At 48.4% G+C, this 5,062-nt stretch overlaps 1 pseudogene; it reads left to right on the top strand.

Moving 5' to 3' along the window:
- Nucleotides 1-1,827: 1,827 nt before the first annotated feature.
- On the top strand, nucleotides 1,828-3,546 carry LOC136546622 (lecithin-cholesterol acyltransferase-like 1; annotated as a pseudogene).
- The last annotated feature ends 1,516 nt before the right edge of the window (nucleotides 3,547-5,062 follow it).

Raw genomic sequence — 5,062 nt, 5'->3', positions numbered from 1 at the left:
CAATAATTTATCTACATAACAATCTTGTTCTACTAAATTTTTTGACAAGTAAATAGATATACGTTATCGCCAAGATTTAGAATTCAAATTTGAGACACCGTTTCATATTCATATCTATAATATTTGTATTTATATCCGTATTTGAATTAAAATATGGTATATAATATAATGCTATCCGTACGTATTGATTCTATCAGAATCCATCCCTACATGTGAACCCGTTACCAGTGGCTGTGCAGACGGCAATGCATGCAAATGTGCCAGTCCTTCAGATTTTTAAGATCGAGGGCGCCAGGGCTACGAACGATATCCGCATATCCATGGCACAGTGGTGCAGACCTGCGACAAAATGTGTTGCCCCGGGCTGCCCGGCTGGGCCAGTGCCAGTGAAGGATCTGGCTCTGTTATAAGTTGCAACTGTAACTCTGTTTTTTTGATGGACTAGACTAAGGTGATGTTTGGTAGCTCATCCTAAATTTTAGTCGTTGTCCCATCGAATATTTGAATATATACATGAAGTATTAAATATAGACTAATTACGAAAATAATTGCATAGTTTGCGACTAATTTACGAGACGAATTTTTTAAGCCTAATTAGGCCATGATTTGACAATGGTGTGCTACAGTAACACGTGCTAATGACATATTAATTAGGTTTAAAAAATTCGTCTCGTGGAGTACTGGTGGATTATGTAATTTATTTTTTTATTAGTATCAAACACCCCATACAACATCCTCCCGACATACCTCCTAAATTTTAGTCACTGAATCCAAATACCACCTAACAAACCAGTTTCATTTGGATGCACTAGATTAACAACTAGTCCTATTAGCGCTTATCAGGCACAACTTGTAAATAGCGGGCTAGATGAGACTTAGAAATAATAATAAAAAAGAACAATATAGTGGAGGCTTATGTGAGCTGTGAGAGAGTTGTTTCTGGGAGATCATGTTAGACTAGTTATTTACAGTTGCTAGCTATTTGCTCCATCTCCTTGATAGCCAATAAAATTATTTCTAAACTAACTATTTATGAACCATTGGGGACGCCCTAAGTTGACTAGTGAATTAATACCTAGTACATGACTAGTGGATTAAAAATTAATGAGATAAATGCACTATAGGTCCATCAACTTTTTGTGTTGTGTCATTCAGGTCCATTAACTCTAAAAGTACAGGTTTGAGTACATGAACTTTTAAGTTGTGCTATTTAGATCCAAATCTGTTCGTTTAGGGATTAGATCCTACGTGGCAATGCATGACAGCAGCCACCGTGTCCATAGGTCATGTGAGCAGCACGTGAGAGCCCTTTGCCAATCATTTTTTTTTTTTTGCTGATAGCCCCTTATGCTTTCCATTCCCTCACTCTTCACCCCCTTCCTCTCTCTCTCTCCGCTGGATCCGTCGTCCGTGCGACGATGATTGATGCAATTATATGCAAAGCACACGTACGTACACGGCACGCGTCCGCCGCCCCGATCATGTCCGACGAGCAAAGGCAGCCAGTTCGTGCTCCGGTACACGCTTCCCAACCGCCGGGATCGCGTGATCGACAGGCGATAGCCTCGCGCCCTAGACCCGGCGACAGCAGGGCCCTCCAAGTCTACACGCACCGCGTACAGGTGATGGTACAGGGGCATTGAATTAGTCGCTGTCCTCACATAACCACGGTATAATTACTCTGACACGAGCTGGATTCTGACGTGCATGCTCTGATTAGATGCGTGCCTGCCTACCCACTGCTGCAAGGACGATGTAACCACTACCGTCACCACTCCCTCATATGGGCCTTCTTGAGCGGCCTCAAGGGATCCAAGTAGCGTCGCCAGTCAGTAGGCTCCGAGAGCACCATCGTCACCACACAACAAGTTACAAGAGCAGTGACCACTTGATCCAAAAGCAAAAAGGCCGGAGACAAAAATCCAAGCGTCGGAGCATGGACATGGGGAGGCGCCTTTGGCTGGCCCATGTGCCAGCAGTGGCGACCACGATGGTGGTCATGCTGTCGCTGAGCTCGTCCTTGTGCATGTCGGCGGCGGCGAGGGCGGGCGCCGGGATGGCTGGCGCTGTGGCGGAGCAGCAGCAGCACCCGGTGGTGCTGATCCCGGGCGCGGGCAGCAACCAGCTGGAGGCGCGGCTGATGGAGGACTACAAGCCGTCCAGCCTGGTGTGCCGGGTGTGGCCACTCGTGCGCGGCCACGGCGACTGGTTCCGCCTCTGGTTCGACCCCTCCGTGCTGGTCGCGCCGCTCACCAGGTGATTTGCCGAGCGGATGACGCTCTCCTACGACGCCGATACCGACGACTACCGCAACGCGCCCGGCGTCGAGACCAAGGTCTCCGACTTTGGCTCCACCTCCACCCTCCGCTACCTCGACCCCAACATCAAGTAGGAGTACTCCGATAAGCATTTCCCATTCGCACAGTTGACGCGTCGGTGACGTGACGTGACGTGATGATGAACACTTTGACGCGTGCTGTGCAGGCTCCTGAAGGGGTACATACCACGCTGGAGGAGAAGGCCGGCTACGAGGAGGACCGTGGCCTGTTCGGTGCGCCGTACGACTTCCGGTACGGGTTGGTCGGGCCGGGGCACCTGTCGTAGGTGGGCAGCGCGTACCTACAGCGGCTCAGGCTGCTGGTGGAGTCGGCGTGCGTGGCCAACGGCGGGTGGCCCACGATCCTGGTGGCGCACAGCCTGGGCGGCCTGTTCGCGCTGCAGCTGCTGGAGCGTAGCCCGCCGTAGTGGCGCGCGGCGCACGTGCGGCGCCTCGTAACGCTCTCCACGCCGTGGGGTGGGTCAGTGCAGGAGATGCTCACCTTTGCCTCCGGCAACACGCTCGGGGTGCCCTTCGTCGACGCGTCCCTCATCCGCGACGAGCAGCGAACCGCCGAAAGCAACCTGTGCCTGCTGCCGACACCGAAGGTGTTCGGCAACACCACGCTGGTGGTGTCACGGAGCCACAACCGCTCCTACTCCGCCAAGAACATGACACGGTTCTTCCGGGACATTGGCTTCGAGGAAGGCGTGGAGCCGTACCGCGCGTAGATACGCCCGCTCGTCGAGGCCCTGCCGGAGCCCGGCGTGCCCGTCACGTGCCTGGTGGGCACCGGCGTCCACACGGTGGAGAGCCTCGTGTACGGCGACGTCGGCTTCGACGAGGACCCCGAGGAGGTGGTCTACGGCGACGGGGACGAGACGGTGAACCTGGCCAGCCTCGTGGGCCCGATCAAGGCGTGGTCCGACTCGCCCACGCAGGTCATCGAGGTGGAAGGGAGAGGAAGGGGGTGAAGAGTGAGGGAATGGAAAGCATAGGGGGCTATTGGTAAAAAAAAATAATTGGCAAAGAGTCCTCACGTGCTGCTCACATGACCTATGGACATGGTGGCTGCTGTCATGCATTGCCACGTAGGATCTAATCCCTAAACGGACAGATTTGGACCTAAATGACACAACTTAAAAGTTCATGTACTCAAACCTGCACTTTCAGAGTTAATGGACCTGAATGACACATCACAAAAAGTTAATGGACCTACGGTGCATTTATCTCAAAATTAATCCACTTGTTTGATGTTCAGGGACTAATAATTAGTCAACTAGTTGTTAGTTCTCTGAATCCAAACATGTCCTTATTAGCTCTTATAAGTGAACTAGTGAACTACCAACGAGTCTATGACTAATGAACTAACAATTAGTCCATCTGTTTGATACTTGGGGATTAAAAATTAGTCAGTTCTGTGGATCCAAACATAGCCTTAGTTTAACCTGGGTCACATCGTATATACTAATTAGGAGGACTGAACAAGAGATAATTATAAAACTAATTGCATAAGCCGTGACTAATTTGCGAGACAAATCTATTAAGTCTAATTAATCCATGATTAGCACATGTTTACTATAGCATCACATTGACAAATCATTGACTAATTAAGCTTAATGGGTTCATCTGACGAATTAACCATGGCTTATGCAATTAGTTTTATAATTAATATATGTTTAATACTCCTAAATAGGCTCTAAGTATTCGATGTAACATGATTTAAATGGCAAGTAGACGTCGTAGGGTGGGTTTTATTCCCCTTCCAAACTCGTATCGGTGCCCATTTTTGAACCTACAGTAGCTGTCCTTTTTAGAAAGACACTTGATAGGGTGTCTCATATCTGATATATATCAACGAAAACAATAGCTCGTACAAAAGACAACTTGATATAAAATGAGCTCTAAAAAATAAAAGTGCATTGAAGATCAAAACCAGTCATCTTCTTCCTTTGATCGTTTCTAGCTTATCAAAGATTAAAAAACACAACGAAGAGACACCAACGACACCAACGGAAAGGGACACTTGCAATCTCCCTAGCCATACAATGCTTTGAAGACCACAAAATCCTCTCGTCGCTGACAACGAGATCTAGAACCCACTGAAAATAAATCGGCTGGAGGAACCCTACAAGGAACACAGGCTTACCATCTTTCACCGTTAGATCAGAGAATTGGAGACGCCAGACCTTGCAATAGAACAAACCATAAGAAGAGGTCGAAATAATCGTGAAGAGAGCTAATTGATTGTTTCTAGATAAACACACCAACGGCCACTGGGATCTAAAACCAAGAGATCTGACGGACCAAATTCTCATTGGCCCTTCATCAACGCCGAATCGAATGTCCATGAGGTAATGAGAGGCCGGACAAACATTATTCTAGTGTTTCATCGTCGCCACCACCTCGTGGGTCCCCACTTATCTGGCCACCGGCGAGGTCATCGGATGGGAGAGAGGAGGAGGACCAAGGTGATCCTGGCGGGAAGGGTGGCGGCGGTGGCGGTTTTTTCACTCATGCATGGGGGAACTACACAGTAATTGTGTATTCGTGTCGATACAACCGAAACACCTTCACGGACATTTCACATCTGTCCCAGTTACAGCTGCACACCAACAAGGATATTTAAGGTACATTAGTAGAGTATTTAGTACACTATTGTAGAAACAAATTTTATGGTCGGTCAAAAACAGTTATCAGGAATGGTTTTTGAAACCACCATTGCAATATCTATCGATTGTAAAA

Source organism: Miscanthus floridulus, chromosome 3 (genome assembly GCF_019320115.1).
Source record: "Miscanthus floridulus cultivar M001 chromosome 3, ASM1932011v1, whole genome shotgun sequence".
NCBI classification, from domain to species: Eukaryota; Viridiplantae; Streptophyta; class Magnoliopsida; order Poales; family Poaceae; genus Miscanthus; species Miscanthus floridulus.
Note: the sequence above shows the minus strand (reverse complement) of the source record. Positions and strands in the feature narration are given on the sequence as shown.